At 33.1% G+C, this 17,078-nt stretch overlaps 1 long non-coding RNA gene across 1 annotated transcript; it reads right to left on the bottom strand.

Annotated features, from left to right (window-relative positions):
* Window positions 1-15,686: 15,686 nt before the first annotated feature.
* LOC127135284 (uncharacterized) lies at window positions 15,687-16,222 on the bottom strand. The gene is made up of 3 exons (XR_007808496.1): window positions 16,149-16,222; window positions 16,025-16,056; window positions 15,687-15,941 (listed from the first exon to the last, which is right to left on the bottom strand). It is a non-coding gene; the product is annotated as an uncharacterized LOC127135284 (long non-coding RNA).
* Window positions 16,223-17,078: the final 856 nt, after the last annotated feature.

The following is a 17,078-nucleotide window of genomic DNA, read 5'->3' as shown; positions in this document are numbered from 1 at the left end:
AATGTTTGCGTGATTTGTTTGACAGTTGTTGAAGATCAAATCACAATTAAATGGAGATTTAAATTTGAATTTGAAATATAACAAATCATATCTTTCATGGAGAAAATTAAATTCAATTAATTCAGCTATTATTCTGGACGAATTTAATTCATATCCAATGAGAAAAATCCCAGAAGAGATTGTTATATAAGGAGACTCAATTCTCATGTTTTAACAAAAGTTTTGTGCACAAGATTAGGTTCTTTGTGCCTAGGGTTTTTGAGTCTATTGTTTCTTGTATTCCACGCTAATGATGTATTAGTGTTGAATATATTTGTATAGATCACTCTATTTTTTAGTAACTTGACATAGTTGTTGGTTTGTCTTAGTTGTGTTGTAAATTCAACAATCAACATAGTTGTTATTGAAGTTGATCACTAGGGGTTAGTGATTGAGAGAAAGTGAGGGGGATCCTTATATTTAAAAGGAGTCCTGAATAGAAAGTCACTAGGATTAGGAAGAGACATTGAACATCATGGGGTTGATGTTCCTTTGAGACTAATTGTACTAATTTGAAGTAGTTAATTTACTTTCTTGGGTAGAGTGTCCTCCAGATGTAGGTGTGGTTTCATCAAACTGGGTTACCAGTCTCGTGTTACTTTATTGCTTTCTGCATTGTTTTATTGATATTGTTATATTATTGTCTCACTGCTTTAAGAAGTTGAACCAATTGTCCTAAGATCGTGTCTAACATATGTCCCCTCAGGAACATAATTTCAATTGCATCAGAGCAGGTACCATATTCTATTTGGGTGAGATCCATGTAAGGTATCTTCTGTTCAAATGGCCAACACTAAATATGGAGGTTTTGTCAACATGCCACATGTTTTAAATGACATGCATTATGAATATTGTAAAGCAAAGATGGTTGTTTTTCTCAAATCCATTGAGAGAAAAACTTGGAACATTGTGGTTAAAGGTTGGAAACATCCCGTGATCACTTCTCAATATAGTTTGACAAGCTTAAAGCCTAAAGTTGATTGGTCCAAAGGTAAAGATGATGAAGCTCTTGGAAATGACAAAGCCTTGAATGTTATATTTAATGGTGTATGTACAAGAACATTTTTATACTAATCAACACTTGTATTGTTGCCAAAGAAGCTTGGGAGATTCTTAAGACTGCTCATGAAGGCACATCCGAGGTTAGAATGTCAAGGCTACAGTTCCTCACAACCAAGTTTGAAAATCTGAGAATGTTGGAAGATGAATCCATATCTAATTTCAACATTAGGTTGCATGATATAGCCAACAATTCTTTTTCTTTGGGGTAAAAGATGTCAAAATAAATATTTGTTAGAAAGATTCTCAAATCTTTACCTCAGAAGTTTGACATGAAAGTAACAGCCATTGAAGAAGCTCAAGACTTAAGAACCTCAAAGGTTGATGAACTCATTGGCTCTCTCTAAACCTATGAAGTTTCTATAAATGAAAGATATGAAAAGAAGAACAAAGGTGTGACTTTTGTATCCAAGATTCAAGACAACGGATATCAAAGTGATAGGGATATTGAAGAAAGTTTTTCAGATGATATGGCTTTTGTTAGAAGAAAGTTCTACAAAGCTTTGAAGAAGTTGGACACAAAATGGGGGGAAATGTGCAAGACATCAGGTCTGACATTGTTCCCAGAGCAAGGGCATAGAAGAAGACAAAGGAAAGGGAGTTAGATGTTTTGAATGTGAAAGATTTGGATTAAAGTTGAATGTCTTACTTTTATCAAGAAGCGGGAAAATGGATTATCTATTACTTGAACTTATTCATATTCTGATAGTGAAACTGTTAATTTTGTAATGGCCTTCATTGGAAAATTTAAATATGAGAGTGTGTCTAGTGATGAAGACATGACTAATGAAAAGCTAGCTACAACGTAAAAGCTCTTTTACACTAAGTGGGAGGAAGCTTACCTAATAGTTGAGAATCAAAAGAAAACCTTATGTGTGTTTCAGAAGGAAAAGTAGAAGCTTATTTCAACCATCACAGGTCTAGAAGAAGAAGTAGCTTTGCTAAATTCCAAACTTAAAAATATGAAAAATTATGTGCGTATGTTGAACAATAGTTCAAATATGTTATATGAGATATTGTAAGTTGGAAATATGTGAAAAAAGAATAAGTTTTGAATCCAACATGATAAAGAAAAGAAAACCCCCTAAAAAGCATGTCCTTCCTAAGAAGAAGACTGAGTATCAAATGTTGAACCACATGTCTCAGCCCCGTGCTCGACATGTGTACACTTACTACAAAGGTTCCAAAAATTCTATAAAGTCTTGTCACCATTGTGGTAGATATGATCATATAAGGCCCTATTCTTACAGACTATATGGATATCCTCAGTCATGTAGGCCTTCAAATCCTAGGAGAAAGGTAAATAAGGTTCAAGAAAAGAAAGTGTGGAAGTCCAAAGAAACGATCACCTATCTTATGGCTCATATTTCTCTTGGAGTGTCCTCAAGAGAAAACTGGAACTTAGATAGTGGTTGCACCATGCATATGAATGCAGAAAAGAGCTATCTAGAAAAGTTGAGATCTCACTCTGATAACTATGTAACTTTTGGTGATGGAACTACAAGAAGAATCAAGGGAATATGGAAACTGATAATCCTTATTTCCCTTATCTTGAAGATATTATATTGTTTAAAAGGGTTGAATGCTAACCTGATCAACATAAGTCAATTGTGTGATTAAGGTTTAACTGTGAATTTCAACAAGGCTGAATGTATTGTCACCGACAAAAATCATGAAATGTTGATGAAGGGTTATAAGTCCAAAGATAATTTCTATCTCTGGATCCCTAAACACTTAACATGTGTGAAACAAAAGAAGAACCTGTCTGAAGAAGTGGTTAAGGATGTACCAAAGTTGAATACCGGAGAGGGAAACGTCTATGAAGAAAACACTGTGATATCCTACAAGATACTCCAACATCTTTCCATATATAAGTTCTAGAGCCAGTGTAAAGAATATGTTAAATAAGTGAAATTCATGGTGTGAAAAATGGTCAAGAACAATGTGTTGGTGACTCTGTGTTGGTTAGTATGTCAGGCAAAATGTTGAAATATCCTATGCAACAACTGGTTCTGAAGTTGAGACAAGTCTCAATCATTTTCTTAGGAAACAAGTAAAGTTACTTAGATACATGTTTCCTAAAGCATCATATACTAATAAGGTTAAAAGGCTATGAGGGGTGTTTGTAGCTGCATGAGTGAAGTTGGTTGGTCCTTAACCAGTGAGAGGCATGAATTTTTTTTCTATGCTAAGGTCATTACATCACATATATTAATAAAAATATCTTCAAATTCAGACTCTTATAGGCTCTCAGTTCTCAAGCGCGAACTATTTCTTTCTCCCGGTTAGTCAAACTCGTCTGCTCATATTCTCAGTTCTCAAGTTCCTCAAGCTAGTTTGAAGATGATCCAAAGAACAAATGATGTGAATGAATCTAGACCCAAACCACTCTCAAATATTCATGGGGTCAAGATGTCAAGCGTTAACATTGGAGATAAATCTTCTCCAAAGAAGACTAGGGTTTCCACTTCTGTTAGCAATCAAGTTGATCAACATGTTATATACAATGTTGTTCCCCTCCGAATGATTGTGCCTGTTGAAACCACTAAGGAAAATAAGAAGAGGGCAGTGTACGAAAGGAAGAAGATATTTCAAGTAAGTTCATCTATTTAAGAAACACCTAAACTTACTCGTTGCGAAAAAGTTTTAGCTTCTATGAACAAAAAAGATGAATCCCACTTTGTGAAGAATGCTAGTGCTACTGTTGAAATACATGTTAAAGACTCACAAGGAGAACCTTTGGTAAGACCTCATATTGATCCTAATGTTGAAGCATCTGCTCCAACTTCTGGTAAAGCTCTGGTTGAGACCACTGATCCTACAGTGGCCATTCCTATGAGTGATATATTAGAAGAAATAAATTATGCTTCAAATGAGTTGGTAAATGAAAATTATCATTGTAAGGAACCTGAGGTTCACGACCAAAGAAATTGTGAAGTTGAGGAAGATGATTACCAACCATTAGCTAACTTATTGGAGAAAATAAACAAGGATATGTCCAAAGGAACTCAAGATAAAGCTAAATATTTAATGGTTGTGGATTATAACTCTGAAATCAAGGAAGTACATGTTATAAAATTTATGAAAAGCATAGAAAGATCTCTTCATTATGAAGGTAAAGGAAAGCAGAAAGATGTTATTCCTAACTCTACTTTGAGGGATGTTGATAAAGAGAGAAAATGATCTCCTTCTAAAAGCCCAATGGATGAGAAAAATATATCTCCCAAAAATAAGATTGTGAACAAGAAAAGGAAGGTTTGATGCAATTCTACTGAGAAGAGATTTCTCAAAAGAAAACTTGTGCAAATAAGTGAATCAATGACAAATGATCATGGTACGGGGGCTCAGGACCTCAAACTCATCCAAAAGTGTAACTACCCCCGTCTCATCACGTGCTAAGTACTAAAATTCATACCTAGTGATTTCCATTGGATTATCTATCCAGGCTATAGGAAATTGAGGGGCATCGTTTTCCCTAATCATGGCCATAGAGGTTCCATTTAATCCTTTAACTCTCACGAACTTCTCTTTCCAATTTTTGTAATGGTTGGAAAATGATTTAAACATGGTTGTTCTAGGAAAGGAACTTAAGGTCACCCAGACACCTTTAATTCATGTCTTGGTGCCATAGAAGCAGAAAAACATTCTTAGAGTAAGACGAACCTCTAAATGCAAACATATGATTCCAAACACCTGAATCACGCTCTAGCCATTGGGTAAGATCTGAGATGGAGCGACGTTAATATTATTTAGAACCTCCACCTCAAACGGGGAGAATGGAACTAAATCTCCTATGTTACGAATAATGGGGAGATATAGGTAGAAATAGAGGTCGGACAAATAGTCCAAGGTGGTCATGTTAGCCCTCTCTATTGTAGAGCACGCCTCTAGGATAACCTTTTCCTCATCACCTAAAAAGGAAAAGTTGACATGTTGCTGAAAAGAGTTTATCCTTTCCTTGTTGATATAATAGGTCTCGAAATCCTTAACCCTCTTGTGCTCAGGATCAGAGGCAACCATTAATTTCTCGCTTCTTGATAAAATAGAAGGACAATATGAGTTAATATTGCTACCCATGACTATAGTCACTATCAGAACTAGCAGAACTCTCGCAACTACCGAACATGCCTAGCTCCATTAACTTGTAACCAATCATTTGATCATGGTGTTTGGCGTTTCTATAGCAATAATTCCATATTGCTACCCTTATTGCGAGATAATGGCTATATTAGGTTGCCACTACCATCTAATTCCCTAATTATTGCTATAAACGACAAAAAAGAGAAGAAAAGGTAACATACAGATACATGCAAGGGGGATGAGAACTTGAGCTTGAGAAGACTTGAGGCCTCTTGAAGGATTTTTTAGGAAACTTTCTAGAACTTCAAAGACGAGAATGTGTAAAAGATTAAAAGGCTAAGGTTGAACCCTTTTTATAGAGGTTTAAAAGCTAGGGGTAATCAATGGTGTCTACCTATTTTTACATTTCTGACACGTGTGAGAGATTAAGGACAATTTGGATTTCCAAGACAAAATCATCACCGATCACATTTAATGATGCGCATGTGTTCCACCTCAATTGACGTTTAAGGATTTCCCCCACCCGAGGTTTGAGGATTCATCTCATTGACACTTGGAAGTCTACCTTAGGCCACACCTAGAAAAGGCACCCCATATATGCTTGAGGGATTCAATCCAAATATGCTTGAGGGACTCTCCCAAAATACGTTTGAAGGACTCACCCCATATATGCTTAAGGGACTCACCACAAATAGACCTGAGGGACTCACCCCAGATATGCTTGAGGAACTCGTCTCAAGTATGCTTGAGGGACTTGTCCAAACCAAAATAGGCAATTAGGCTTAACCACTTCGCCCTTTCTAAGTCCTCGAGCTTAAGGGACTATGCACCAGTATATTTGTAAAAGACCCACAAGAAATGGCGTAGGAAGTTCTCTAAGGAGAGACGACGTAATATATCACACTGTCAGCTTCCTAACCGCACATTTATTGAAACGAGTGCTCCTCATTTGCTTATGGCGCTCATTTTGTATATCACTCGCCTTTCTGTGAAATGTGAGAGTGACGTGTCCCTGACCTTAACCGTATGGGAGAGGAAGTCAAAAAAGGAGAGCTACATTCTCTAGATAATAAGGAAATAATTGTCCGCCCCCACGCTCCTGAGACTGAATATTACTTTCTTGAAGTCTAAGATCCAAACCTAAATGATTCTTATAAATATCTCAACCTTCAGATTAAAAAGGGAGGAGGGAAATTCACATAAAAAAATCAATATACAAAATTTCTCACCATCCCTACGTGAGTTTGCCCTAACACCATGATAACCTTAAAACCTCCGACAATCCTACATACAATACAAAATACAAAGGATTGTTATGTATTATACTTTTAACGAGGATAAATATCATTCAAACAAATTTTAATAAATAACGTAGAATCAACATTTTTAAAAAGAATTCTAATATTAGGAATACAAATATTAATGAGTTGTATTTGAATATGTTGGAAATTCAGCATTGAAATGAATATACACAAAATTGGCATAAATAAATGTTGCCTAGGAATCCCGTGATATGTGTGGAGAGCTAGCTAGTAACTAGCCTGTGCTAAAATTTATAAAACAACAAGTTAGGAGGCTAAAGTCTTAAGTTTAAATGATTTGCAGCATTGAAATAGTTAAATAAAAGCTTAAAATAACCAATTTTAAATTGCATGCATTTTTCTTATTTAAAACAAAAGAACAGAGAGGATAACATCATTGGGTTCGTCCGTGAATTCAATCTCTAGCTTACAACTTGGTCACTCATGAAACAGAAAATAACAGAGGGGCAGGGAAGATAATTATTAAAAAGAGGGAAAGAATGAAAGATAATGTGAAAAAAAAAATATGGGAAAAAAAGGTGACAAATGATCATGTGATGAAAAATAAAAGACACAGATAAAAAGAACGAGGAGGCTAGTTATTCCCCTCCCATAAAAAATATATATATATATATATATATATATATATATATATATATATATATATATAATATATATATATATATATATATATATATATATATATATATATATATATATATATATATATATATATATATATATATATATATATATATAATTAAAAATTTCATTGTGTTGATTTTTACTAATAACATCAATATTATTTACTAAAATATTTTTTGTTATTAACCACCATTTATATTCTTTATTTTTTTTACAAACCAGTTATTTTTTTCTTTTTTACAAACTATTTATTTATTTATTTAATAAAAATGATTTACTAAATAAAAAAACAAAATAATAAAGGAACGTAAAATTTAACCATTAAAAAACTAACAAAACTAACAATTGAATTTATTATTAGAAAAATTTCAAATACACAAATAAAAAGATGAATTACACCTGATGTTATAACCACTTATCTTTTATCTTAAGTTTGCATAATTTCCCCCTTAAATCATGCACCCTTCATACTATTGTTTTTTAAATTATGTTTTGTGATCGTGCTAACCATAATTTTTTATCCACAAAAAAGATCAACGACATTCAATGTTCATTTACCACGTCTTACATTAGAAATGAATTATTTATTATTTGAAGTTTTTGGATTTAAATTATTATTAATAAATTTTATAGCAAAATTTCATTATAAAATGGTTGAGTTTGTTAAAAAACATGGTTGCGTCTAGTTCAATTCTAAAATTGATTTGTAGGATGATGATTGCCTCCACTTATAAGTATATATTTATGACATATATTCTCCGATGTGGAACTCTTAACACATATCCTCACGCTCAGAAGTAGACATCTATAGTATGAAAATAAATGGTGGGTGACTCAATAGAGGAAACCTGATAGCAGGTGGTCCATCGAATCTTAAATGAAGCTCTTGATATCATGTTAATAAATATAATTGAGCCTAACTCGATCCTACAAATCGGCTTGTAGGATAAGGACCGACTCTACTTATAGGCACATGTTTATGTCATATATTGTTCGATGTAAGACTCTTAAGAGAGATTTCATTTTAACTGAATAAACAAAACCTCACTTCACTTGAGAGCCAACTTTTTGTTAACTCTCCTTTTCTGCAGCCACCTCCCTCATTTTTCCTCCGCCGACCCCCTTTTTTTCCTCCATCTTTTCCAAATTCAAATGTTATTGTAACAATGCAGTTTTGTTCTACACTGTACTGATGCGACGCCTCTCAGGCGTTCCACCCTTCACTCACTCAGGAGTTGGCGTGCTATCGGAGATGCACCGATGGTCTCATTTTCACGATTGCACTGCTTATTCCGTTTTGCAGATAGTTGGTTCTATTATTTTTGAAACTTTGGGAGAAGATCTCTTTACAAAAGCTCTCCAGTTTAGGTTGCGGCTTTTCAGTGGTCGATTTCACTTCTCCAGTGCCGCTGACTGGTTCGCGGCGACTTTGTAGGGTTTTGTTATGTTTTGTTATGTTTTTTTGTTATTGTTTTTGAATATGCTTCTCAAGCTACGATTCACTAGTGTTAATAGTTGAATCTTGACTTTGATATCTGGTACTTTCCAGATCTTTTGAGATTTGTAGCTTTCATAGTATTTGGGTTTGACACGACGTTAGTGATTCTGTCGTGGTCATAACCTCGTCGTGATGTGATGTTATGTTGTTGTCTGATAAGATGCTTTCGAACTAGCTCACTGCGATTTGGTATGATTAAGGTTGAAAGAGATGATGTGTTTTTTGTCTCTTATTTCTCAGGAGTTATTGGTACGTGTATTTGTCCGTACTGATAGTGGAAACATTTATCGTTCTATAAAAGATTGGTTTGGTTTTTCAAACTAGATCTTGTTCATTTAGAATGTTTGTAGATTATTTCACACCTTTCTTTTGCAGTTTGATTTCAACCCCTGTGTTAGGTTTACTGGAGTGTACTATGTGTGTATCTTTTTACGTTGCATTCGATTTTTACTAATTTTTGTCCGATTTATTTCTTTTTAAGGTTGATATATGGTTGCTAGTTAAAGTTCATATGTCCCATGTTTTTTTAGATGGTTGAGTTTGAGAATTTTAAGTTAAATTTTTTTTAACATGTCCAATCGAATTATCTCATTATTAAGATATCACAATTTTTTAAAACAAAATTTATAAAAAAACAATACGATATAATTAAAATGTAATATAAAGAATAAATTAAAAAACTAAATAACTTACCCAAGAAAATAAACAAATTCTAAAAAAATCACACACGTAATTTTATATTAAAAAAATAACGTGAGAGATAATATGTATAAAATATTAAAGCTAACCACAACATAATAATAATAATAATAATAATAATAATAATAATAATAATAATAATAATAATAATAATAATAATAATAATAATAATAATAATAATAATAATAAATAAATTTGGGTAGGGGCCCAATCTTATACCAATTGCCAATTGGAGAACCATAGCTAAGTGAAAACAAAGGCATTTAGATCCCCTTACCAAAACTCTATATAAACTGTGATACTTCTATCACTCTTTCCAAACACAACAACATTCTTCTCTATCTACCTTCATATTTTCCTAATTAACTTTCATTTTCCTTCAAATAACTCAAAGACATCATGGTGTCTAAAGTTGAAGAAGCAATGAAGAAGAACAAACAACAACAACCACAACACCAGAACCAACAACAACAGAAACAAATTCAGTGCAACAAAGGAAAAACTGGAAAGTTCAAAAGAAGCAGTTCCAATCTGGAAGAAGATGGTGTTTCTTCCGCTATTCTTCTTCTTGCTTGCATAGCCTGTGCACCTTCTTATTGATGATAGATCTTCTTCATCCTTTCCTTTCTTCTCACCTCTTATCAACCACTTGTCTTTTGAATTTGCATCTTGTCTATAGCTTATGGCTTTCAGCATTATAGTATAGTCTTTAAACAATATACATAGTTTTTTCATGTCATTTTTCTAATTTCTCAGTAAGTGTACCATTAATATTCAGTATTTTTATTTTTTTAATTAATTTATTATTCTTTTTATTTGGAATTTATTTCTGGGGAAAAATGTAAGTTGTTATTTACTTTGTGAAAATATTTTTTTATTTTTTATTTTTTGAAATTTGTATTTATTTTAACTTATTTATTACAGAAAATTTGACTCTTGAACCGAACAACAATGGTGGAAAGAGAGGATAAGAAATGAATATTTTCTGGAAATAATGAAAATGACTTTTTGTGTAAAAAAAATTAAAAAGGCTTGTTAATATTTTTTTATTGTTTTTAAAAAACGAACTCAATCATTTATTATAATAGTCAACTATGTTATGAAAAATATAAATTAAGCTGGATCTAAAGTTTTGCAATGGATAAATCATAATAATAATAAATTTAATTAAAATTCCAAAAGCTCATACATAATGACAATATTATATCTTCTATGATTTTAACTAAACATCTAAAAAGTTATGCATAATAAGAATATTATAATTCAAATAGTTTTTAAGATATTAATTTTGCTATTAACAAAATATAACGGTACAACTAAGCGTCTGTTTTTCTTTTAATTATGTATCATCTTTATATAACATAATTTTCATTAAAAAAAGTATAGATATTAAAATCTTATATAAAATGAAATGTGTAGACCAACATTATAATTATATTTTTACTTATGTATTTTCTTTTTGTGTATTAGTTCTAAAAAAAACTAATTTAGTACTTAACATGTAGATATGAAGTAATATAATAAACAACATTATTATTCCTATACCAAATACTTATATCGTATATATTGTTCACCGTATTTATATGATGAATAATATATTTAAAAAATAAAATAATATATTTATAAATAGTGTGTGAATAGTGTATAAACAGTATATAAACAATTCATTTGAATAGTACACGTGAACAGTGACTTAAAATAGGAAAAAATTGATTAATTAAATGTAAAATGTTGGTTAATGAAGTGACGAAGTTGATTAATAAATGTTTAAATATTAAAAATAATTTTTAGTGATAAATCAAAGTTGATTAATAAAAAGTAAAAAGTTGATTAATGAATTATGAAATAATAAACATAAGAGGTGAACTGTATCCTTATCACCATCAAAGTTGATTTTTCTTTTATATATATATATATATATATATATATATATATATATATATATAATATATATATATAATATAATATATAATATATATATATATATATATATATGTGTGTGTGTTGTGAAGTGAGTTGTATGTATATTAAATACACAAGAGTAGAAAAGTAAAGTTGTACTTGTATTCTAACTAACTTATCCATTAATATAACTAATTCTAACTAACTTATTTACTTATATTGAGACCTCCCCCACGAGTTGGAGTATGTATGGTACATAGTTCTAACTTGGATAAGAGAGAGTTAAAGAGAGGAGTATGAAGTAACTTTGTTAGGACATTTGCAAGCTGAGAACTTGAAGGCACAGGTAAGAGATAAATGAGCTTTGATTAGAGTTTTTTTTCCGAATGACATGACAATCTAATTCAATGTGTTTGCTGCGTTCATGTAAGGTTCGATTATGAGCTAAGTATAATGCAAATTTGCTCTCATAGTAAAAGGACACATGTTAGAAAATGTGATGCGAAAATATGCAAATATATAAGAGAGCCACTGAATCTCACATGTCAAGGAAGCGAGAGCTCGATATTCTGCTTCAGTAGATGAATGAGACACGTTGTTTGTTTCTTTGAGCGCCATGATAATTCAGACAATGTGCCCAGTCGGAGTCAACAAAACCATGTAGCATTAGGGAACAATTATTGGGAAAAAATGCCCAGAGCAGAAAATTCCTTCAGATACTTCAAGACTCGAGTGGTTGCCTGTAGTGAGGAACCAAGGGGTTATCCACATATTGTCCAAGGTGATGGACAACAAAAGACACATTTGGTCGTGTGTTTGTAAGATAAAGTAGCCTGCCAATTAATTTGGGATAAGAAGAATGGTCCCTTAAAGAAGTACCTTCAGTAGACGAGAGCTTCATGTGGGGATCAATAGGTGTGGAGACAGGCTTAGCCCCAAAAAAACCAATGTCCTCAATCATCTTGAGCACATATTTTCTTTGATTGAGAAAGATATAAAGAAGTAGAACATGCAACTTCGAGGCCCAAGAAGTACCTCAGTTGACCGAGATCTTTAATGCGAAATTGTTGATATAGGAAAGACTTGACTTGTATAATTTCTATAATGGAGTCACCTGTCAAGACAATATCATCAACGTACACTAAAAGGGAAGTGAAACCATAAGGTGTGAGCTTGGTGTATAATGAGTGATCAACAACAGATTAAGAGTAGCCTAATGAAAGGAGAGCTGAAGAAAGCTTAGCATTCCATTGTAGACTGATCTGTTTCAGTCCATACAATAATTTGTTAAGTTTACAAACCTATTTGGTTCCAAGATTACCATAGCCCGGAGGAAGAGACATATATACTTCTCCATTGAGGTCTCCATGACGGAAGGCTTTGTTGATGTCCAGTTGCTCAAGGTGCCATTGTTTGATAGTTGTAAGAGATAAAAAAACACGAACAATAGCAATTTTGGCAACTGGGGGAAAAGTATCATAGTAATCTACACCCTCTAATTGAGTGTAACCTTTGGCTACCAATCGGGTCTTGTATCTCTCGATAGAGCCATTGGCATGGTACTTTACTTTGTATACCGATTTACAACCAACTGGAGTTTTTCCTAAAGGAAGGTCCACAATGGTCCAGGTTTGATTTTTCTTAAGAGCTGTAATTTCAGTATCCATGGTCTGCTTACAATAATCGTGTTTAGAGGCCTAGAGATAGGTTTTTGGTTCATATATGGATGAAATAGAGAAACAAAAGGATTTGTAAGTTGGAGATCATTTTTCATATGATAGAAATTTGGAGATAGGGTAGGTAGTGGAAGACGAGTTATTTATAAAGGCATGGTTATGTGATGTAGGTAGGAGATTGCAATGGTAATCTTTGAGAAACTAGGAGGGTGTTTGGTTTTGGTTGATTTTCGAGTTGGTACTGTGGATTGGTTTTGGGGAATGTATAAGGGGGGTTAAAGTTTTATGGATACATGTTGTCATTTATGGTATCATGAGGCGTGTTGGGTTTAAAGTCAATGACACTAGGGTCTTGGATACTTGGTGATGGATTAAAGGTAGTTTGATGTGGACTTGAGGTACTAGAGTCACACAAGATTTATAGAGACTTATGCCTTTGGAAAGGAAAAAGGAACTCTGAACCATTATTTGACCTAAAGCATTTAAAAGTGGTTTTGAATTGATTTTTTTATTAAGGCAATAAAATGTATTACACTTTGTTTTATTTCATATTTTTCCTTAAGAAAAATGACCCATGTAAACCTTGAAAAGTCATCAACAAGAGTTAAGAAATATATATGGTCTATAATAGAATCAGTAGCAAAGGGGCTCCATAAATCAACATGTAAAACTTCAAATGAGGCATAAGTATGAGTAAGACTATTTGAAAAGGGAAATTTCTTTTGTTTTTCAAAATGGCATGAAACACAAGGGTTCATGTTATTTTTACAAGGGATGAGATGAAAATGTTTAGCCATAGTTTACATACTGAAATTAGAAAGGTGGCCTAGTCTTAGATGCCAAAGTTTCAAAAGAATTAGAAACAAAAGAATTACAAGTGGAATGAACATCACTAGTATCTATCATATAGAGGCCTCTGTGTAATTTAGATGTACCAATCATTTGCTTTGAATGGTCTTGTAAAATATGACACGGGTTTGAAGAAAAATTCAGTTATCAACCATTATTGCTAGTAAATTTTTGGACTGAGATTAAATCGACATGAAAGTTAGGAATGTAGAGAACATTGTAAATATTTAAGGAAATGGAAATAATAATGTTTCCAGATATACAGGCAGTCATGTGAGAGCCATTTGGTAAGGACACAGATACAAGGATAATGGAATGGTATGAGGTAAATGAATATAAATGAATATAAATGAAAGGAAATATGGTCAGTTTCCCCAGTGTCAGTTGCCCCAACGCCAATGATCCAAATATTAGATTTTTTAACATTGTTGTTGGATGAATGAAAGTTTAAAACAAAGGGTGAGGTGGTGATGACGTTGACAGCATGTGTAGGTTATGACTGTTGAAGCAAGACATGGAGATTATGAAATTATTCTTGAGTGAAACCAAATATGGAGTTTGATGAACCATCAGAAGGAGAAGGAGAACATGAGGCATTGCTTACTTGAGCTTGTGAAGAATTCTGGCCATAAGACAAATTCTTAATTCTTTGTCTATAGCCTGGTGGATATCCATGTTTCAAGAAACAAGTATCCATAGTGTGGTTAGTTCGTCCACAGTGAGTACACACCATGTTACCTCCTTTAGCTAAAGAATGGAACTGTTTCCCTTTTTTGAACTGTGTTCCTTTTCCATTGATCAGAGAATTGCTAAGAGTATTGATCTGAAGAGCAGTGATTATGGATTCAGAAGAATCAATTGGAGTAATTGCATTCAGTTCATGTTCTTGTTGAATAACCAAAAAGAGGACTCACTACGCCAAATAAGGGAAAAAAGGGCGCTTATTTTGGCCTATAACAGCGCTTTTAAGCGCCCTCTAAAGTGGCGCTGGCATAGGTAAAGACAGCGCTTTGTTTTCCTGGAGAAAGCGCTGTCTAAAGTGGCCACATTATAGTGCGCTTTCAGAAAAAAGCGCCCTCTGGAGTGGTCCATAAAGGGACACCTTAGAGGGCGCTTTCTGGAAAAAGCGCCCTCTAAAGTTGTCAATGTAAAGTGTTTAGAGGGCGCTTTCAGGAAAAAGCGCCCTCTAAAGTTGTCAATGTAAAGTGTTTAGAGGGTGCTTTCAGGAAAAAGCGCCCTCTAAAGTTGTCAATGTAAAGTGTTTAGAGGGCGCTTTCTGGACAAAGCGCCCTCTAAAGTTGTCAATGTAAAGTGTTTAGAGGGCGCTTTCTGGACAAAGCGCCCTCTAAAGTGTTAGTTATTTTAAAAAAATTTGTTTGAAAAACAGTGGATATTTAATTGGTAACCTGTTGGCATGCTGCAAAAGTGTAAAATTCATATTGATTTCATCCTTTAATCCAATGTTATACACCATTAATCCATTGATATATACAACATGAATCCATTTATATACAACATTAATCCTCCATATATACAACATTAATATATGATTCTTTGATCAACAATATACAACAACATATTCATGATTTAGTAAAAGTACAACAACAATATACAACATATATACAACAACAGCATACAACAACAACATTCCATACATATATGTACAACAATATACAACCTAGCTATATGATTCTTTGATCAACAATGAATTGACACAATTCATCCTTCATTTCATCCAAATGAGCTCTTGAGTAAGATTTGTATTCCTCAAAGTACTACAATTAAGAGAATAAAACATATTCATGATTTAGTAACAAATTAGATGAAATATCTGACAGACATAATTAAATATACAAATACACACGAATATTTAGGGGAATTTCACTTACGCGTCAACCGTCTTCTTCATACTCGGATATTTACTCCAATCACCCGATAACGAATCGAGATAATACACTATTAGTCTCGAAAGATCCATAGCAACCAACACCCAGTGACCACTGTATCCAAAAGCTGTCTAGTAGTTCTAACCAATACTAAACAAAATAACGCCCATCCACCCATGGTGGCAAACATGTTCTGTATATCCAAAAGTTGTCTAGTAGTTCTATCGCACATCCATACAAAATAAGGCTCAACCAAAAAAACAGATGGCATGGTGAATATCCAAGTGTGCATAATAGGCAGGAGGAACTGCATACAAGATAACATTTTTGTTAAACTAAAGTTTTGTATAGCCTAAAACAAAAACAAGCAAAGGGAATCGAGTAACAAACCTATTGAGACAGATCGAGTACACCTCGCATAACTGAATGGAAAAAAATAGTATCAGAAGGCTTCTAAAATTAAATGAAAACAGTACAAGTTTAGGTAAAAATTAAATGACATAGCTAATATTACCTGAATTCCTGCATGGCTGTTAAGGTAAAAATCAAATTCCCTAGGGTGACAAATGCTGGTGTCTACCACGGTTCCTTTGACAATTTAGAACAACAAAATCAGCAAAAAGTGATAAATTCAAATGATAATATATACCAGCTGCGTTGAGAAATATATTGAAAAAACCTGGCATAATATTTCCACTTCTATCGGTCTCTTTGGGGTTGACAGGAAAGAGACGGGTGTGATGTCTCTTTTGGACCACTACAAAAGTAACTTTAGGTAGATACCCATCCTCTATTGAGACACAAGTCTGATGAAAAAAAATTAGTTGGTCTTCAGCACTCCAATGTACTTCAAATTTTACACCCTTGTCTCTTGCACGAATGATTGACTTCATAATAGCCATTTTACCTGTAATAAAGAAAACAATTAAAATCAGATGACAAGTGTAAAAACAATTAAAATCATAAAAGTCATTTTACCTGTAATAAAGAAAACAATTAAAATCATTTGACCTGTATCTTTTTCACTAAGTTCTCTTTCTTTTCTTGGTTGGAATATGTTCTACATGTCTCTTAACAACACGGACGGTTGGATTGATCCAAATACCCTCATTATGATCATTTCTAATATATGAATCATTTGATATAATATTCTCATCTTGATCATTTCTGGTAAACGATTCAATCTCAACATCAATATCACCTTGATCTCCAGTGTTTTCATCAATTACTTTGTTGGAAAAAAGAACTATAGACCATTTCGTACTTTTCGGATCATTGACATAGAACACTTGTCTAGCTTGAGAGGCTAGAATAAAAGACTCATCTTTGTATCCCACCCTATTAAGATCCACTTGCAAAAATCCTGACTTATCCATTCGAATGCCGTTATTATTTTCAACCCACTTGTAACCAAATATAGGAATCTGAAACTTCTCATAATCAA

The sequence above is a fragment of the Lathyrus oleraceus genome, chromosome 4 (assembly GCF_024323335.1).
Source record: "Lathyrus oleraceus cultivar Zhongwan6 chromosome 4, CAAS_Psat_ZW6_1.0, whole genome shotgun sequence".
Lineage (NCBI taxonomy): Eukaryota > Viridiplantae > Streptophyta > Magnoliopsida > Fabales > Fabaceae > Lathyrus > Lathyrus oleraceus.
This window is presented reverse-complemented; position numbering and strand designations above follow the sequence as displayed.